Raw genomic sequence first — 21703 nt, 5'->3', positions numbered from 1 at the left:
TCACGGGCCCAGCCGCTCCGCGGCATGTGGGATCTTCCCGGACCGGGGCACGAACCCGTGTCCCCTGCATCGGCAGGCGGACTCTCAACCACTGCGCCACCAGGGAAGCCGTTTTTTTAAAAAATAAATGTATTTATTTTACTTATCTGTTTTTGGCTGCCTTGGATCTTTGTTGCTGTGCGTGGGCTTTCTCTAGTTGGGCGAGCGGGGGTTACTCTTTGTTGCGGTGCGCAGGCTTCTCACTGCGGTGGCTTCTCTTGTTGCGGAGCACGGGCTCTAGGCATGTGGGCTTCATTAGTTGTGGCATGTGTGCTCAGTAGTTGTGGCTCGTGGGCTCTGGGGCGCAGGCTCAGAAGTTGTGGCGCACGGGCTTAGTCGCTCCGTGGCATGTGGTATCTTCCCAGACCAGGGCTTGAACCCTTGTCCCTGCATTGGCAGGCAGATTCTTAACCACTGCACCACCAGGGAAGCCCTGGTCCAGCAGGTTTGTGCCCCATTTCCCTAGGGCTGTAACCCACTCACTAGGCACCCCTTATTGGCTTTCCTTCCTGTTCCATCTCACTACTTCCCTCACTTATGATTCCTGGAATCACCCCCCAAGTAAACTACTTGCATCCAAATCTTTGTCTCAGGCTTTACTTTGGGGGACCCCAATTTAAATAGATTTTGAGTCAGAACATTATCCTAGGCTTTCTAATTCCAAGTCTTGGGTTTTTCCAGCCAAATCATACTTTGTCACTTTTATTAACCTTTTTGCAAACTTTTGCAAACTGGGTACATGGCATTGCCCAAATACAAGTTGTGCTTTTTGCTTCTTTTTCTTTGTCCATGCCAGTAGTACTGTATCTAACGATGAGTAGCCTAGGATAAGGATCTTCTAAAGAGAGATGTGTAAAAGCAGTAAAAGCTAACTGCCAACTTGTGTTATTATCCTTCACTTCCATTGTTTCTGAATCTGATCCTTCATTTTTTGAGATGATAGGTAGATAGATAGATAGATATCGTTCATCTGTGTCTAAAGTTACATCTACGTTTTCATCTACAGATGTCATCACATATATGTATTATTTACATATATATACATATACATACATATATATATATGCATTTTTAAAAGTAGATACAGGGCTTCCCTGGTGGCGCAGTGGTTGAGAGTCCGCCTGCCGATGCAGGGGACACGGATTCGTGCCCCAGTCCGGGAAGATCCCACATGCCGCGGAGCGGCTGGGCCCGTGAGCCATGGCCGCTGAGCCTGTGCGTCCGGAGCCTGTGCTCCGCAACGGGAGAGGCCACAACAGTGAGAGGCCCGCGTACCGCAAAAAATAATAATAATAATAAATAAAAATAAAAATAAAAAGTAGATACAGGCCAGAGCAGGACAGGAATTTGAGAGATGAGTAGGGGCAAGAGGATAGCAATGTACCAGAGTTCCTGGTTGGTTTCTGACACTAATTTGGGCAAAAGTGAATTTATTGGAATTTACTGGAGAATGTGGGATTCACAGAATCTGAAGTCATCTGGGACCCTCAGGCTTCAGGATGAACAGGAATTAAGAGAGCTCTGGAAAGCCAAGAAGCAGGAAGCAGGGGCAGAGCACCTAGGTCATAGCCTGTGCCATCTGGCTGGCGCGCTGCTGCCTCTGCTCTCCTAGGCTGTGTGAGCTCCTCGTGTCTTTCCTTAAATGTGCAGATGCTGGAGAAAGTATCTAACTCCTTCAGCTCACTGTCCTTTGGCTCCTGTGGTGGAAGTGCAGAATTATTTTCCCCAAAAGTTACGGAGAAACCCCAGACAGAAATAGAGATGCTATTAGAGAGGAGGAATAGAAGCTGGGAGGCAAAAGAATAACATGTCAACTGCAAATCTCATCAGTTAACCAGACAGGGCTGTTGTCTAGGGCTGCCTGTTGACTATGGATGACACAGACCTGGTCACTGATAAGTGAATAACCATAAGGATCTTATGACCTAGAATGCATAACGTTCTTTGGCTATAATATGTATAATGTAATATTTAAAGGACAAACTGAAAAAAATGGGAATAAATCTAAATAGGTGTTAGCAGTGGAATGAAAAGATGCTAAATGAAATTGCCTCAGAATAGGAAAATAATTATTGGCATTTTCTCTGTTCTGAACTACAGGTCAGAGTTGGCTATCACAGATCCTTTGAGAAAAGATTTCTGCAGACTTAATGAACAGCATGGGCAAAGGCACAGAAACAGAAAGCACAACTTGTATTTGGGAAATGGCATATATCCAGTTTGGCTGGGGAGGAGAGAACATGAGATTGTTCAGATTTTGTGTGTGTGTGTGTGTGTGTGTGTGTGTGTGTGTGGCCTTTTATACTCTTGAAAGCTGAACAATCCTTTTAAAGACACTTACCTGTTTTGCAGACCTGCTTTTAATCCTCATGTAGTTTGCATGATCAAATACTCAAAATCTGACTCTGAATCTCACCAATTGAAATTCATAGCTCATATTTTGGCCTCTTGTTTTCTTTTATCCTTTAGTAGACATGGAGATCGATTAAAAGGAATGTGACATATTGTATACCCGTGTTCATAATAGCATTATTCACAATAGCCAAGAGGTGGAAACAAGCCAAATATCCATCAACAGATGAATAAACAAAATGCATTATATACATACAATGCAATATTATTCATTCTTAAAAAGGAAGGAAATTCTGGCACATGCTACAGCATGGATGAATCTTGAAGACATTGTGCTAAGTAAAATAAGCCAGACACAAAAGGACATATAGTGAATGATTCTTTTTATTTGAGGTACCTAGTGTAGTCAAATTCATAGAGACAGAGATTAGAGTGTGGTTGCCATTGTTTGGGAGAAGAAAATAACAGGAGTTATTGTTTAATGTGTGTAGCGTTTCAGTTTGGGAAGATGAAAAATTCTGGAGATGGTTGGTGTTGATGGTTGCATCACAATGTGAATGTACTTAATGCCACTAAATTATACACTTAAAATGGTTAAAATGGTCAATCATATGCTATGTATATTTTATCACAATTTTTTTAAAGGCATCTAACAGTCTTTCTGTGCCACAAAAAAGATACAACAATAGACACTCTCTTGGGTATCTAGACTCTGCTCTCCTCCACCAAGTGAATGAATAATGCCTGTGATTGTATCCACAGATGTAAGAAAATGGTGATGCACCACCTCCAGATCAGCCCTTCAAGGGAGAATTTGTTGCCCTGTTGCTTGGTGTGCCATCAGCCCCTTTAGGAGTTCCCTCAGTTACAGAGAGCCACCTGTGGCCAAGGTCTCTCCCCTCCCTGGGCAGCCCACGTGTAACGTCCCATCAAGCTGGGAGCCATTTTGGCCAAAGCAGGATACCTCTGATGGGCCATATTAGCTCAAAATTCTGCATAGGTTCTCCCTTTGCCCAAACCTGCTCCCTTCCACAGGGGTGGATCACAGGCCACTCCCTCATAAACATCCCGAGAACAAAACTTTATCTCAGAGTTAGCTTCCTGGAGAATATAATCTGAATGGACAGACTTAGTTCCTTTAAAATCAACAAGAGAAAAAAAGTGTTACCTACAGAGGAACAAGGATGCTAGCAGATTTCTTGCTGGAAATGATGCACGTGAGAAAACAGTGGAGAAACCAGAATGCTATATGCAGAAGCTAAGGCAAAAATATTTGCAGGTATACAAAAACAGAAAAAATCAATCACCAGAATGTCCACACTACAGAAAAAGTAGTTTGAGAAATTCATTGAACTATATGCTGCTAATTTGTGTATTTTTCCTGTGTGTACCTGTGTGTATTTTTTGCTTTGATCAATAGTTTATGCTTAAAAAAAAAAAAGAAGCAAGAATAGTCTACATTTATCATATTATGACTGTGGGCAGCTTTCTTCTCTACAATCTGGCCCCTCCAATCCTGGCTGCCTTAGTAACTCCCTGATGTTTTCATACAGATAGTCTTTTTCATTTTACCTAACTTTTCAAGTTTTTCTTGGTAGCAATTTTGTTCTGCTACAAGCACTTACATTATTAAAGCAGAAGTTTCTGTTACTTTTCTTTATTGTGATGTAAAATTCTCATTCTGCTACAAGAGTGAGTGAGTTTGGCAATGTTAGAAAATGATTTTAGGAACAAGGTATTGTCTCCAGATTCACCTCTTCCCCCTCTCACAAATAATTCTAGATTATTAAAAATCACTTTCTTCCTTCCCTGTCTAAATTAGCAATATATATGAAACCATTAATTATTTGTGTGTGTATTATTGCTGCCTCACTCTCTATAGATCAAATTCAACAGTCCTAATCTTGTTTCAAGACAATAGGAAACTAGAATTTATTGCATGACTTCTGTGTATTAGGCCTGATAGTAAATAATACTTCATGTAAGATGCCAATTTGATATGTTACCCAGTTTGAATCTTTTATTATATGCTATCACAGATAAGGAATTTTACTGTTCCATGAACAATAAATATTTTTGAGCCTCTATTGTATGGTACGTATATGCTAGGTGCTATGGATATAGAAGCAAGAAAAAAGTCCCTGATCTCTCTTTAATGACTAGAGAAACTCCAGTACACAATATAGTGATGTGTGATATAAGAGAGTAAACACATAGGAAAATATCGAGCCTAGGTGGATGGGCTTAGGGGAAGGGCAGGTGGCCAGGGAAGGCTTATTTCTTTCATAGAGGGTACAGAGGGATTATTGGAATAGACAAAGAAAGGAAAAGAGGACTGGAATACACACACACACACACACATATATATACATATATACATACACACATATCAACCATATATATATGTTTATTTACATATATATATAGCAGCAATAACAAAAGAGCACATGTAATGTGGTTGAGTCATTGGTGAAAGTAGTCGTCGCGGGAGATGAGATATTAGGCTTGCCAGGCATCTTTATTGAACCAGAAGATATTCTAGTAAACTGGATGGATCCCCCTTTCTTCATTCTTTAAATTTCCTGATTGGCTAGTAGGAAAATGGTACATACTGGGAGCCTTCTCTATTTACAGAAGTTCCCCCAGTAGTCATGTTTGGTAAGAATCTCTACCCCTGAGTCTATCGTCTGTGGTCTTTAGTGTGGTCATTGGGTCTTTGTTGCTGTCTGCAGACTTTCTCTAGTTGCAGCCAGCAGGGGCTACACTTCGTTGCGGTGCGTGGGCTTCTTATTGCTGTGGCTTCTCTTGTTGCGGAGCATGGGCTCTAGGTGCGTGGGCTTCAGTAGTTGCAGCATGTGGGCTCAGTGGTTGTGGCTCGCGGTTCTCTAGTTGCAGCCAGCAGGGGCTACACTTCGTTGCGGTGCGTGGGCTTCTTATTGCTGTGGCTTCTCTTGTTGCGGAGCATGGGCTCTAGGTGCGTGGGCTTCAGTAGTTGCAGCATGTGGGCTCAGTGGTTGTGGCTCGCGGGCTCTAGAGCGCAGACGCAGTAGTTGTGGTGCATGGGCTTAGTTGCTCCGCGGCATGTGGGATCTTCCCGGACCAGAGATCGAACCCATGTCCCCTGCATTGGCAGGCAGATTCTTAACCACTGCGCCACCAGGGAAATCCCAAGGACAAATTTTAACTTCAAATGTACAAATACACTTCTGTCAATAACATGTTTTTAAATTTTCTGCTAGTGTCCAGAAATTTTGTCAGGATAGCTAACAACTCTGGGAATTCTACTTTTAGTTGTGGTCATAAAAGTATGAATCATCATGTGTTTTCCAATTAGTTGGATGATGTTTTAAGAGGAGATAATATTTTAAGAATCTAAAAACTGGAGGAAAAAAGCACATGTAGAAATTGGATTTAGGTACCTGAATGAAAAAGATGTATAGCAAATTTATCAAAGAAAGCAGAGAAGTCATACTGGGGAGTAGAGTGAAAGCAGACGCTTGTGTTACCGCCCGTCTTCCTTGGGTCTAAAGGCATATTTTAAAATGTGGTTTTACTTAACATGAGCTCTTGTTTTCTTTTTTCTCCACATATTTTTACACAATATAGCTGAATTTCTTCTTCATGTATTTAGTGTAAAAAAATCTGTTTTCTATTAGAATTTAACATTTATTTGGTTGCAATTGTTTTTTTCATGATGTGATCTTATGGGGAGATTCTTCTTTAATAAGAAAGATGTTATTCTTCAGAAGCATAAAATATATGCAATTCTGAAGTCCTTGCATACACGTCGAAAGAAAAACAAACATTCCTTGCCCAGAGCTCTTTTTATTCTTTACAGGGAAAATAAATTGAATAAGAAAACATCTTTTGCACTTTGCCCTGTTAGGCAACTAATTTAGAGTTGGTTAGATACCAGAGGGAAAAAATTTCAGATAGGCAAGAAACCTCTGAAAAGAAGAGTAGTAAATAAGCATTTCATTTTATCTTAACTGGTAAGTAGGGCAGGATACAGGTTTTGTGGGACCTGAAGCTATACATTTTGGGACATCTGTCCAATGTCTATTAAGATTACTTTTTACGTGCTTCATGTAGCCGGCCAAGAGGGCCAGTGAGTCCTCCAGGAAACAGCAGTGCATTTGAAAAATTCCTTCTCTGGCATTCAGTTTTCCTGTTTGGGATCCTGTATATAACAGAGTTCAATCAGAGAAGCAGAGCCTCTAGGATATATAAGGAATGACCTTAGGCTCTTGTGGGTCTCTCAAAGGCCCTTTTCTTAACATAAGATGCCGGAGGAGTTCGTACGGGAAGCAGGAGCTGGAGCCCATGAGGACGGACTGCAAGCTGTGTCAGTTCTTGTGGCCTCTGACCTGGGTGTTGTGGCTGTCCTGTAGAAGCTGAACCCATTGTCATGCGCTGAAGGAAGATCCAGGGGAGGCGGGGTAGCTGCAGGCCTGGCAGAGATCTTATGCCAGTGAGATGAGCCAACAGATAGGCAACAGCACGTGAGAGCTACAAAGCCTGCCGCTTCATTTCTGCCCTCCAAATCTCCCACAAGAATCCTAACTCTGGCAAGCGAAAGGGATTTCTGGGAAATGAACCCTTTTTCTTGGTTCCTTTTCCTTGTCTTCTGATGTATCGATCTTCATTCGCCCTTATTTTTCTAGATCATATTGTCAGACTCTTTCTCAGAAAGGCTATGTTAAGGCAGTTTTTTGTTTGCTGTTTTCGTTTTTGTTTTTTTAGTTCTTACACGTCTGAAATGGCTTTATTCACACTTCACACTTGATTGCTAGCTTGGCAGTATAGAGTCCTGATTTGGAAAATATAAATTCCCTCAGAATTTTTAAGGCATTCTTTCTCTGGAGAAGCATGATGCCGTTCTGAGTCTCAGTACTTTTTATGTGATTTCACTCTGAAAGCTTTTTGCAGCTTTTCACTAACACTGTTATTCAAAATTTTATCATGATTTGCCCAAGGGCTGGGTGTTTTTTGTCTTGTTCCCCCCCCAGTACACGGGCCTCTCACTGCCGTGGCCTCTCCTGTTGCGGAGCACAGGCTCCAGACGCGCAGGCTCAGCGGCCATGGCTCACGGGCCCAGCAGCTCCGCGGCATGTGGGATCTTCCCGGACCGGGGCACGAACCCGTGTCCCCTGCATCGGCAGGCGGACTCCCAACCACTGCGCCACCAGGGAAGCCCTTTTGTCTTGTTTTTAAAAGTCGTGCTGGACACTAAATAAACTCAACGTCAATTCCTTCGGTTCTGGGAATTATTTTTCTATTGTTTCTTTGATAATTCACTCTCCATTTTGTTCTATCTCCTCTTTGAAAGTTCTGTTAGGTACATGCTTGACTTCCTAAAATTATACCTCTAATTTTCTTACCTTTTCTCTCCTATTTTACTACCCTTGTATTTTTATTCTACTTTCTAGGAGGTTTCCTTGAATATATATCCTAATCCACTCAGTGAAGTTTGTTTAATTTTGACTATTCCATTTAATTTCTTTGAGCTTTTTCTGCTTTGTGTTAATTGTTCCTTTTTAAATAAAAATAACAGCATTCCATTATTGTTTCTTACTTTTCTGATAATACAAAATATAGTTTGGAAGGAGTTTTCTTCTGTAGACATCTCCCATCTTAAAAAATAAAACAAAACCTTTTCTTTACTTCCCATTATAGCAGTTGTACTTCTTTTTAGCTATGTCCAATTTATCCCCTCCATTCTCTCTTAAACTCACTCTGACCAGGCTTTCACCCCACCATTCCACTGAAACTGACCTTGTCACAGTCTCCAAGGACCTACGTGTTTCTTCATCCAAGGGTCAGTTCTCAGTCCTCCTGTTACTTTATCTGCTAGACACATGAATGACTCCCTTCTCCTCGAAGCTTCTTCTCACCTGGTTCCTAGGACATCGCTCATTCCTGGTTTTCCTCCTGCCCCACTGACAACTCCTTTCTCCTATTCTTTTTTTTTTGTACCTCATCTCCCCAGCTTCTTAACATTGGATTACCCCAGGGCTCGGTATTTTTACCTCTTCCCTTCTGAATCTGTACTACATCCTTGCTGTCCTCATTCATCTTGTAACTTTAAATACCATTCTTTATGGTACTGACTTTAAAATATATATTTTCCCCTAACTGTAGACTCTGTAATCCAACTGCCTTCTTGACATTTTCCTTGCATGTTTAACAGTCATCTCAAACTTACCGTTTCCAAAATAGAGTTCTTCATCTCTCCTCCTTGCTCCAAATTGTTATTCTTTCATTCTTCCCCACCTCAGCTTATTGACATATCCATCTTTGAGGTTGCTAAGACCAAAAATTTTGAAGTCATCTTTGACTTCTTTTTTTCTCTCACAACTCACATTCCATCTGTCAGGAAATCATTCTTCTACTTTGAAATTATATCCATTCCTCTTCACCTCCGCTATTAGCATCCTGTTCTGACCTGCCATCATTTCTTGCCTGGAGTATTCCTCTAGTCTCTTACCGGTCTCTCTACCTCCACTCTTGTGCCCCCCAAATATGTCTTTTCTTTTAAATGTAGGTCACATCATATTATTTCTTGGTTCAAAAATATCTCAGTGGCTTGCCCATCCCTCAAAGTAAAAGTCAAATTCCTTTCAACAGACTAGTAGTCTGTCTATAATCTGATCTCTGTTATCTCTCTGAACACATCGACTGCTTGCTTCCTAGCTATTCCTCAGACATTCAGGCACACTTCGGCCTCATAGCCTTTGCACTAGCTAGTCTCTCTGCCTGGACTGCTTCCTTCCTCCCCCTGTCCCCAGATATCCCCATGATTTACTTTCTTACCTCCTTCAAGTCTTTGCTCAAATGTCTCAATAAAGCCTTCCCTGGCCCAGTCTATCTAAATTTGCCTCTCTTTCCCCCACCCACTCACTAAGCCTCTCCACTGACTTATTTTTCTTCACAGTGTATGGCAGACATCACTTTCTAACAAATCTATTTATTTATTTCAGTTAATGTTTACTTCCACCTTTCTGCTAGAATGTAAGCTCTATGAGGGCAGAGACTCTTGTCTGTTTTGTTCATTACAATTTCCCCAGCATCTAGAACACTGCCTGGCCCCCAGTATTCTGTATTCCCTGGGTTCTATTTTTATTTTTTTCTTCCCTTGTTTTTATCTCTGTTTTTCATATTGGAGACATTCTTCAAATGTCTGGTGTTCCTTGGTTATCTCTATGTGAGGCACCAACAAAGCTAACGGAAAGCTAGCTTAATGTTCATGGGTAGAGTTTGTGGACTGGAGAGATTCAATATATGGTTAAGTGGTGAGCTGGCATGTCTGTGGAGGGAGCATTATATTTTAGTATCCTTAATTTTTTTTCCTGTGGGGCCATTCCATTTCTCCCGAGAAGAACCCTGTCTCCTGGCAGGAAATACAAGCCTGCCTGACAGCAATCTTGTTTGAAAGAGGTGCCTGGTTGCACTTTTTGTATACATGCTTTATTTTAACTTCTCTGTTTGTGGCTCCTACCTTTCAACATTCCTGCTATCCCCAAGTGAAAATAAGTTCCAGATCAAATTCTTTTAGGAATAATAAATGGGCAAGTGTTAGGTAGTATATGAATAAAGAGGGTAGGAGTTACATGGGCTGGGGAAGAGGCTATAGGGTCCAACTACACTTTTTATATTATTTTACCAATCCCCTTATTTTCAGCCTTGACAGTCACTCTTGAACTTTGTGGTTCCTCTAAAATCTCTTCCAATAAGTTGTTGTACTCTCTTATCTCTTCACATATCATTCCTGTTTGCTTTGACATTGTAGGTTTATGCCTTTTTATTTCTTTGCTGTCATTTTAAAGGGATTTGAGGATGAAGCACATTTTAAAATGTGTGGTTGGGCTTCCCTGGTGGCGCAGTGGTTGAGAGTCTGCCTGCCGATGCAGGGGACACGGGTTCGTGCCCCGGTCTGGGAAGATCCCACATGCCGCGGAGCGGCTGGGCCCGTGAGCCATGGCCGCTGAGCCTGCGCGTCCGGAGCCTGTGCTCCTCAACGGGAGAGGCCACAGCGGTGAGAGGCCCGCGTACCGCAAAAAAAAATAAATAAATAATAAATAAATAAATAAAAAATAAAATGTGTGGTCAATCCACCATATTTAACAAGAAGATTTTGGTGACAATTTTTTTGTTTAGCTAGGAGCAGAACCATTATTTATCTTTGGAGAAAACTTCTTTTTCTTGGTGGGTGATACTTTAATGTGCTTTTATTATGCAAAATATAGCACAGATTATATTCTGAAATTGAAACTTTGTGGGAAAAAAAGCAAAATTTTTCTGCATAATCTATAAATTGTTGTCTTAATTGTAGGTAAAGAATCAGTAGTGGTTAGTACTTTATTGGCTGGGGATATGGAAATTTTTTCCCTTCTTATAAAGCAAGAGAGGAGTTAAGGGTAGGATATGACCAAGGACATTCTCTGCATGGAGGGTTACGTAATTCCTTCAACATGTCAGTAGTTTGGGTCCATTGATAAGGGGAGAGATGGCCCCTTATGGGGGACCTCTATGGAGAAGAGAGTAGTCATAGCTAATATTCCTGTTTACATTTTCCTTCTCTGCATTGTAATTTCTTTCCATTATCCCCAAAGTTTCAGAAGTTTTGCAGACATCACAGCCTATCAAATGCTTCTGTTGGGGTTTCAGGGAAGGGGCTTGTGTCCAAGTCTAGATTAGGTTAGGGAAAGAGAAAGTGGCCTTTTCCTACAACCACCACTTACATTTTGAAATCTGCCTGGTAGTAACAGCAGCATTTCAAGACCACCATGGTGCCAGAACTCTAGGAGTTGGCCAGGAACAGAGCAAAGCAACTAGATTTTTTAGGTAATAATATAAGTTTTCCAACTGGATAATTACAGCAGCTTTGTGATTATCTGTTTTGAGCCCCAGAGGAACTATGAAGGGGATCCCTAATTCCACAGGACTCTCTACCCAAGTCTCAGTTCCAACCTAGTTTACTCATCCGTTACACATACTTACCAGTGTTGCCTAGTTATCCATGAACTTTCCTAACTTTGATATAAAACTTTAATCCTCTTTCATAATATGTTCTAGGAAGGTTTCTTGTAGATAATAATAAATAAGCAAAAAAGAAGAATTTAAAAGTGGGAGTGGATCGTAGGGACCATTAGATCCAATAGCTTTTTTCACAGATGAGAAGACTGAGGTTCAGAGAGGAGCAATGACTTGCTCAAGAGCATATAATGAGCCATGACAGAGCTTGGAAATTAATGCAGTTCTCTCAGTCTTCAGTAAAACGCTTTTATTCCCTTGACCATACCATTCATATTGACATGACATGGATTAATTAATTCAGGACCTGTTTATTGAGCATTATTAATTTAAACTTTTACTGGTTACATAGACAATAGGAATAGGTAGGGTGACTCACTAGTGAAATTGGTTTAGTCTTACTAATTTTAAAATGCTTTTCCATAGTAATTTGTCAGACTTATGCTACATGAGAATGTTTTATATCCTTTCAGGACTCCATATGAGGTGATATCTAAACCAACATTTTAGGAAGTTTATATATTTAGGAGTTTCATAACCTCCACCTGAGGAAGATCTGTTAGTTGCCTGAAATGAAGACTAGTCTCGTTAACCTCTTTCCTTGATATTTAAAATATGTTCCATCCTAAATATTTTGATAAAAGTCACATTTTAAGTTTAAAATGTGATCACTGTATTCAGAGCACAGGATTTTATAAGTCCCATAAGATGTGTCTCCCCCTTCATTGGGAGTCAAGTTTGGAAAATATAACCATCAGAAATGTTTGCTGGTAGAATACACTAAAGGATATACGATCAGTTGTCTAGTTCATGATGGGGCTGAGAACAGACATGTTCACTGCTGCAGGCAGGAGCGGACTGGAGTTGGGGAGACCTGGAATTCAACCTTCCTCCTGGGACTGGGTCAGGTATCAGGTAAGGGGCAGACACAATATAGAGTCCAGAGGGTTTGGATGACAACTGTGTTATAACTGATATATTAATTGAGAAGCTTCTCTGAATATGGTCTTCCAAAAGGAGAAGGAAAAAATTTGTCGGTGCTCATCTAATCTTGTCTGGGAGCCAGAGTGACCTGATCTTGGTGCAACTGTACCTGTTATCCAATGGAAATATTCTCAAGTCAGAGAAGAAAAGTTTATCTAATTACTTTACTTTGAAAAAAAAAAAGCCTCTAAGTCCAATGCTCTTTATTCATGTTCTTTGTTCATCAAAATTCCTTTTGCTTGATTTGCTCTGGGGCAATTTTGTCCACCATGAGGAAGTCCTCTATGCAAATTCCTGAACAGGTTATCTTACCAAGCAATTCTCTTTTCCTAAATTAATAAGTTCACTTTTCTGTTTTATATATCCCTTGAGAAACTGTTAAGTATGAGTCCGTTCTCCAGAAAATAATCACTTAGGGTAAATGTGTAGAACCCAACTTCTAGACAAGCTAATTTAAGATGTAAGCCTAATGAGCTCACTATTCTGCTCAGTGAAGCCCCTTTGAGAAGCTGAGCCCGTATGCTAAGTGTAATAAGTCAGGCAGAGAAAGACAAATACTGTGTGATATCACTTATACGCAGAATCTAAAAAATACAACAAAGTAGTGATATAACAAAAAAAGAAGCAGACTCACAGATGTAGAGAACAAACTAGTGGTTACCAGTGGGGAGAGGGAAGAGGGAGGGGCAATATTGGGTAGGGGAGTAAGAGGTACAAACTGTTAGGTATAAAATAAGCTATAAGTATATACTGTACAACATGGAGACTATGGCACATATTTTATAATTGTAACTGGTATATAACCTTTAAAAATTGTGAATCACTATATTGTACACCTATAACATAGAATATTGTACAGCAACTATACTTCAATTTTTAAAAAAGAAAGAAAGAAAGAAAAAAAAAAAGCAGCCATCCCTTACAGTACGCATCCCAACCGTTCTGTTTCTTGTCCATCTCCTCAAACACTGGATCCCACCTGCTCCTCTTGTCTCATTGTTTTCTCATACTTCTGTCAGCCAGTGAGCTGAGGTCTCATTCTCATTTCATAGCTTTGGTACAATTGTGCAAGGTCACAAATCTGACCTTTCCTGATGCTCTGACAATGCATCCATGGACTACAGTACTAACATTCCTCCCAAAACGTTCAGGTTCTGGCACGCCTTCACAGAACATTGACCCTAGATTCTGTCCTTATCGTCTGATTAGCTTTTCCCAGGTTTCTCCTGAGGCCATGGTGCTGCTCGAATCCTTGACAGATAGCATTGATCATCTTTAATGGTAAAGAGCACAGATTCTGAGCCAGACTGCCTTTGAATCCTAGCTCTACCTCTTGCTCATTGTAACTTGACCTTGGGCAAGTTACTTAGACCTCTGTGCCTTGGTTTCCTCATTTGTGAAATGGGGATAGTAACAGTACCCACTGATGGGGCTGTTGGCGCTGAATGAGTTCGTATATTTACCACGTCTGGTACATAAGGGTGCCACGTGTGATAGCTGCTGTTACTGGGACATACAGTTATAGGTCCCTCCTCTGAAGAAGTGAGCTCAGGGTTTACTAAATGCTTGAATGGGAAGGAGGCAAAAAGGATACAAGGAGGAAAAAAATAGGTCTGTATTTCAAAATACTGCATTTTACCAGAGGTAATTATCAAATCAGCCAAATAATCCCATACTTTTGCTTTTGAAATTTAACAGCAGCAGCTTGAATTCATTATTGTGAATGTGTAATTTCCACTTGTCCCATGTGTGTAAATCACTTCAACCTAGTTGACTTTTTCTTTCCAGTAAATCATCAGGATTACCTTTTCCTTAATAAACTTGAAAATTTCTGAGTGAATGACGAGAAAATGCTTAATGGGAAGGCCAAACACCAGCAATACTTTAATCCAGAAAACAACAAAGAACAGAGAGAAAAACAACTTTTTACTGGAATCTGAGTTAATAAATTGGGATCACAGAACAAACAGCAAACAACAGCGTGAGTTACATCAGAATGAAAAAAGAAATGATGAACCTGGGTTTCCAGTCTGAAACTATTGTGCAATATGATTAATGGAGCTAACATCTTACACATTAGAAAATCCTCTACAGTTTAAAACAAAAGGAACAGTTCAATCAAAGGATAATTGTTGCTTACAGATAAATTTCACAATTTTGCACCTCAGGGAATATTTTTGCTTTTCTTAAAGATCAAAGAAACTGACTGTTTCATCTTGACAATTATTAACTTGCCACATTCTTATAACTAAGAAAAATTTGGCTTCTCTCCATATTGTAGTTGAAATGAAATTTTAATCCGTTCTTTATAGGTAAAATTTTATTATCGTTAGTACCAGAAAGCAAAGCTTCAACCAAACTTTGGTTTTACTTAATCTTCAAGTGAACATTACTGAAGTTAGTCAAAATACAAAAATTCTCTGGATGAGCACAATAGTAAGAGGTTAAAAAATCAAAGATATGTTTTTATAAAGATATATTATTGGATTTTTAGTAAAAATTCATGCAAATAGGGGGAAAAAAGAAAAATATCAGAGTACTGGGATTTGTCCTTGAATTCCCTCTTTTCGTTTTCCTTCCAGTTAAACAGATTTCCTCATCTATTTGTTTCTGGACTAAAGCCAGAATCAACACTGTCCCTATTTCTAATCAAATAACAAAGAAGCAATTACAAAGTCTGAATGCAGTTAGAGGAGCCTGGGAGACAGAGTGGCTGGACCTCGCCTAAGCTGTGTCTCTGACTCATTTGTGACTTCAGGCAAGGTATTTAACCTCTCTGCACTTTTGACATAATTGTGGTAATGCTCGTTGATTTCCTAGGTATGATATTAAGCATAACTCGAGAAACAACTGTTGGCCCTTGAGAAAGGTCAGGTTGATTAGAGAGACGGCTGCTTCTGCCACTTGGAAAAGAGATTTAGAATTACATCTCCTTTCCATTCCTGGTACATTCGGAATGAATTGGATGAGAATTTGATGTAAATAAAAAGATTTGCAGTTTTAATATACAAAATGGAAAATAAAATGGATAATGTTATAATTTCCTCTTCAGAAGTAAAAAACTTCAGAAATGTTCTTTATTTCTTTCTTTTGGGAATCAAACTTATTTGGCTTTTTAAAGCTTTCATTGAGTATAAATTCTTGAGATAAGTAACAAAGATGCTGTTATATTCCATTACCAGAAAAAGGGAAAAAATTAGAAGAAAATAACCCAAAAGGAGTCTCTAAGTCTGTTTATGGGTAATTTTAACTGTCTTCCATTAATATGTCTTACGCATTACCATTTGTGAATGCTGACTTATCAAATATGCTTCCTTCAGTAACTTTTTCTTCTTTTTAATTTCTTTTATCTGTATCCTTTCATAATAGCTCACTTAAAACATACCATTTTTGAATTACCATTACATGCTAGTAATGTACTTGTAATTGTGTTTTTAAAGTTACATGTCAGCTGTAGAACTTTTTAGTCCCAAACTTAAAATTTTTGTGTTTAAATTTAATTTACTATAATCAATTAAACTCAAAGATTTTATTGGGAGAAAATGGACTTACACTTAGAACGATTTATATCAAATGATATAGTACATCAAAGAATAGCCATTTGAAAACTTTTAATTTTATAATAATTAAAATTTTGAGATAGCCCAAAGCAAAAACATTGTAAAATAAATACAACTAGTTGTATAGTGAGGAGTGAAGTAATCTGATATAACTTCACCACAATCCAGGTTTCCAGAATAATGATGGTTTACTATGATGAATGATGGAGATCAGAATTTCAAAGCAAGTTTCTTATACTTAAACATTTCTTCAGTATTATAGAAGATGGCTGGAATTACTAATGGAGGCACTGGGGAATTTTAAAAGACTTAAGATAGTCTCAGGAATTATTTTAAAGATGATCAAGTTAATATAATGACTTTTAAATATATATAATAACATTTTGAAATGCCTTTTTGTTTAAGGACCTGCCAGACTAGGGGCTGCCTCCTTTCTCTGGGAAAGATCAGATTTGATTATTTTAATGGCAATGAATTGGAAATTCAATGGCAAGAGAAACCTGCCAAAGCTTTTCACTGCCCCTTTATTTTCTTTCTTTTTTTTTTTTTAATATATTTATTTATTTTTGGCTGCGTTGGGTCTTCGTTGCTGCGCGCGGGCTTTTCTCTAGTTGTGGTGAATGGAGGCTATTCTTCGTTGTGGTGTACCGGCTTCTCATTGCGGTGTTTTCTCTCGTTGCAGAGCACGGGTTCTAGGCACACGGCCTTCAGTAGTTGTGGCATACGGGCTCAGTAATTGTGGCATGCGGGATTAGTTGCTCCGTGGCATGTGGGATCTTCCAGGACCAGGGCTCGAACCCGTGTCCGCTGCATTGACAGGCGGATTCTTAACCATTGCACCACCAGGGAAGTCCCTGCCCCTTTATTTTCTACCAAATATAATGCATTGCAATCTGTATATACTATAATTTCCCAGCATCTCCCAGAGCACTTTTTTTGTTTTTGTTTTTTTGGCTGCCTTGGGTCTTCATTGCTGCGCGGGCTTTCTCTAGTTTCGGGGAACAGTGGCTACTCTTCATTGTGCTGCACTGACTTCCCATTGGATGGCTTCTCTTGTTGCGGAGCACGGGCTCTAGGCACGTGGGCTTCAGTAGTCGTGGCAGGTGGGCTCAGTAGTTGTGGCTCGCGGGCTCTATATCGCAGGCTCAGTAGTTGTGGCACATGGGCTTTGTTGCTCCACGGCACGTGGGATCTTCCCAGACCAGGGCTCGGACCCGTGCCTGCATTGGCAGGCAGATTCTTAACCACTGTGCCACCAGGGAGGCCCTCCCAGAGCACTTTTAACACACACTTTCACTTATGCAAGAGCCAGATTCAGATATATATATAAGAACATAATTTTTTATTGAAGTATAATTTGCAATGTTGTGTTAGTTGCAAGTGTATAGCAAAGTGATTCAGTTATATATATAGATATATATAAAACAAGGACCGGACTTCCCTGGTGGCGCAGTGGTTGAGAGTCCGCCTGCCGATTCAGGGGACACGGGTTCGTGACCCGGTTTGGGAGGATCCCGCATGCCGCGGAGCGGCTGGGCCCGTGAGCCATGGCCGCTGAGCCTGCGCGTCCGGAGCCTGTGCTCCGCAATGGGAGAGGCCACAGCGGTGAGAGGCCCGCGTACCACAAAAAAAAAAAAAAACAAAACAAAAAAAAACACAAGGACCTACCTATACAGTAGGTCCTTTTTGTTTATCTATTTTATATGTAATAGTGTGTATATGTTAATCCCAAGCTCCTAATTTGTCCCCACCCCTCTCCCCTTTGGTAACCATAAGTTTGTTTTCTATGTCTGTGGATCTGTTTCTGTTTTGTAAATAAGTTCATTTTATCATTTTTTTAAAATTCCACAAATAAGTGTCAGTTGCTTCGTTTGCAAATATTTTCTCCCATTCTGAGGGTTGTCTTTTCTTCTTGTTTATGGTTTCCTTTGCTTAAAAGCAAAAGCTTTTAAGTTTAATTAGGTCCCATTTGTTTAATTTTGTTTTTATTTTCATTACTCTAGGAGGGTCTATTTTATTTCTTTAGGCAGATGATATGCCCTCTCTGAGCCTTGCTTCCTCAAGTGTTGGCAGTGTTCAACTGGATGATCTCACTTCCTTTAATTATATTTTGATTGTGTGTTCTAAGCTCATGGGATAATACTTTCTACTTCAAAAATCTCTTTTGTGTTTTAAAAAAACATCTATTTTCCGTCTTTATTTTCTTTTGCTTGCTTATAATAAAACAATTATCTGCTTATTTTCTGTAACATTAAAAAACTTTATATGTTTATGACTGTGTACTTGATTACATGTTAAGAAACCTCCATTATGTGGAGGGTTTTTTTGTTTTGTTTTGTTTTACTTTTTGCTACTTGAACTTCATGGTAAATTTTAAAATTAAATAATAAATGACCTTAAGGATACAAATGAGATTTTCTTTTAAATAGGAGCATACCTGTTGTAATTTTGCTCAAGAAATATATTTATTACCAACTGAAAAATGAGTCAAACTAATAATTTATTATAAGATAGCTATGATAATGGCTTTAGCCCATTAAGAGCCAAATTTTAAATATTTTAGGTATTAAGTTTTCAGTTATTTTTTTTTCCTTTGGGGATTTTATAAATCCAAATATCTCTTTTAAAAGTAACTCTTTTTAAGCTATCACACACTGCAAGGTCATATTTGCAAATCAATAAAAACTTTATGAAAGGCATAGTTTGTTAAGTGTTTCTAGTTGTTACTGGGAGTGGGGAGATGATGGAAGGAATCTGACAGGGACATTTAATAAATTCAGCAGACCAACTGAATTCAGTCTCTAGTAAACAACTATGAAATTGCAATAACAGATACTGGGAAGTTCTAAAATTGTAACTTAGGTTCACAATTTTTCTTCTCATCCATTCAACAGATATTTTGTTGGGTACCTGTACTAGGTTAAATTGTGTCTTCTAAAGTGATATGTTCAATTCTAAATCCCGTTACTTGTGAGTGTAACCTTATTTGGAAATAGTGTCTTTGGAGATGTAATCAAATTACAATAGGTCATATTGGAACCTTAATCCAATGACTGGGGTCCTTGTAGTAAGAAAGAAATTTGGACACAGAGACATACAAAGGGAAGACAGCCATGTGAAGATGGAGGCAGAGAGTAGAGTTATGTTGACACAGGCCAAGGAACGCCAAAGATTGCTGGCAACCACCAGAAGCTAGAAGAGCCAGGGGAGGATTGATTCTTCCTTAGAGCTTCTTGAAGGGTGCATAGGCATGCTGACTTGACTTCATATTTCTATCCTCCAGAATGTGAGACAATAAACTTCTGTTATTGTAAGCCACCCAGTTTGTGGTAATATGTTGTTATTTTAAAATAATTTTAGATAATGACAGTTAAAAACACTTAAAATCATGTCAGGGAATCACTGTCTGAAAATCCTCTACATATGTAAATTAAATCATGGGGAGTTTTAAAATTTGATATTTAAAAATGTGTATCAAAGTGTACATAGTTAAAGAAAGTCAAATAATACAGAGGCTTATGATGAAAATCAGCTGTCCCTGGTCTCATTCCTTCTATCCATCCCCCTTCTCTGGAAGCTAACACTTTTTTTTGTTGTTGGGTTTTTTTCTGTTTTTCTGAAGTGTAGTTGATTTACAATACTGTGTTAGTTTCAAGTTAATATTTCATTGTGCGTATATATGTCATTCTGTCCATCTAGTCACCTGTCGATACACATTTGGGTTGTTTCTACCTTTTGGCTATTGCAAATAATGCTGCTGTAAACATTGGTGTACAACTATCTGTTCAAGTCCCTGCTTTCTGTTATATCTGCGTTTTCACAGTATGGAGGTTTGTTCATTTTTCTGTTTAAAATTAGCCTTTTTAAATCACAATTTTACATAGTATTGAAAAACATGTTAACTAAGAGAATTAGCGATAGTATTAAAGTCAAAGCGTACTTGCCTTTTCTATTTTGAAAAAGGATAGATAATTCAGAAGCTGGTCAATATAGCAGAAAACATTGAAGATATTTATGATTCAAGTAGAAAAGTACTACATATAATTCATAAACAAGACAAATAGCTTTTTGTTCTTTATGATCTTTAGAGAGCACTAGTCACCATCTCAGCTCTTCTTAGAAAAAAGATCAGTGATAAGTTTACAGTGAAATACTACTCAAAATCATTGACATTTAGTACAGACAACAGTAGATACATTGACAACATATACATATTTTTTCCAATGGGATTTATGGAATACAGACATTGAAAGTAATTGGATTCTTTCTTTTTTGTTTTTCCTCATAATTTTTTTTCTATCTTTCATTCTGACGGAGGAAAGGAGGCACATTTTTCAGAGATTTGTTGTATTTTATTAGGCCTTAATTGCATATAATTATGTCTAAATGAACAAGATTAGATAGACCACTTGTATAGCTAAATCTAAAGAAAATAAGTCTTACTCTAGCAGTGTTTGACTGCTATGCCTAACAGGAAAGGTGGAAATGTCTTCATTCCATATATACCTAAATTGTCATAATTGTAGTGAGAATTTATTCTTCTGCAAGCTCTTTCTTTACAAATAGAGTCTTGACAGATGGACCGATGGTAATGGCAGTCCTTCCAAGAACTCCCAGACAAAAGAAACATGAAACTACCCCCAGGATCAGGATGAAAATGTGTTTGTTTATAACGTCAGATGTCTTGGATTAGGGTTTTTATTTCAACCTGAAATTTTGCTAATTTTGTTTGTATGACCTCAACATCAGCAAATGCAAAGTTTAGGAGACTACTGCATTGCAAATGGGCTCTGACTTTATCTTTCATGTAAAGAAACCTACCTAGATGAGTTTTTAATAGAATTCCAAGATTATTTTATCAATTAGAAGATACTGATAGCAAGCCTATTCATCTTCCTTCTCAATTTGTTCATACTTCTGTTTGCTTGCATTTTCCTTGTCACGCCACTTCTATCCCCTCTAAAAGCCCACAGAGCGGGGGTGGGGGGGGGTCTCTATTTTACATTGGAAAACATTTTAAATGCCATAATTAACTTAATTTTCTCTACATGTTAATATAAGCTAATACTTTTAATATAATTAAATATATTTAAAATAAGCTATATGTATAAGCATCTAGTATACATAGCACCTGGCATAAAGCAGGTACACAATACAAGTTTAGATTTAAAGAAAACTAGCTACTAGGATAATAGAGTAAAATATCCATTTTCCTAAACCGTTGCTACAAGCTTTATCATATGCATGTATAAAAGGATGACTTACTGAAAAAAAAATGGGTCTATAAATGCTCTTTGGAACTTTTCTGTAATGAACAATTGTATGTCTTCTTGTGTTTTATCTAATTTCTTTGTCCATTTAGCTGTGTAATCTACTCAGCACTTCACTTCCTTCCGTGTATTTTGGTTATTTTGTTTACAATGTTGGATATTTTTAATTTTATTTTTTTATTAGTTATCTATCATATACATATTAGTGTATACATGTCAATCCCAATCTCCCAATTCATCACACCATCACCACCCCCCGCCCCCCCACCCCAATTTCCCACCCTTGGTGTCCATACGTTTGTTCTCTACATCTGTGTCTTTATTTTGGCCCTACAAACCAGTTCTTATGTACCATTTTTCTAGATTCCACATACATGCATTTTAATATACGATATTTGTTTTTCTCTTTCTGACTTACTTCACTCTGTATGACAGTCTCTAGGTCCATCCACGTCTCTACAAATG

At 38.7% G+C, this 21703-nt stretch overlaps 1 protein-coding gene across 4 annotated transcripts in view; it reads left to right on the top strand.

Annotated features, from left to right (window-relative positions):
• FGL1 (fibrinogen like 1) overlaps positions 1 to 21703 on the top strand; it is a 58043-nt gene that overhangs the window by 9579 nt on the left and 26761 nt on the right. For 2 of the 4 annotated variants that reach the window (XM_028481253.1, XM_028481255.1), the window contains exons 2-3: positions 14197 to 14389; positions 14991 to 15171. The exons of 1 other annotated variant lie outside the window; for it this stretch is intronic. The gene's annotated coding sequence lies outside the window, so the exon portion shown is untranslated. Of the gene's footprint in view, positions 1 to 12271; positions 12340 to 14196; positions 14390 to 14990; positions 15172 to 21703 lie in introns of all 4 variants that reach the window. One more of the 4 variants, XM_028481254.1, reaches the window with a different exon arrangement.

The sequence above is a fragment of the Physeter macrocephalus genome, chromosome 20, assembly GCF_002837175.3.
Source record: "Physeter macrocephalus isolate SW-GA chromosome 20, ASM283717v5, whole genome shotgun sequence".
In the NCBI taxonomy this organism is placed as follows: domain Eukaryota; kingdom Metazoa; phylum Chordata; class Mammalia; order Artiodactyla; family Physeteridae; genus Physeter; species Physeter macrocephalus.
The sequence above is the reverse complement of the archived record's forward strand: the minus strand, read 5'-3'. Positions and strand labels throughout refer to the sequence as shown.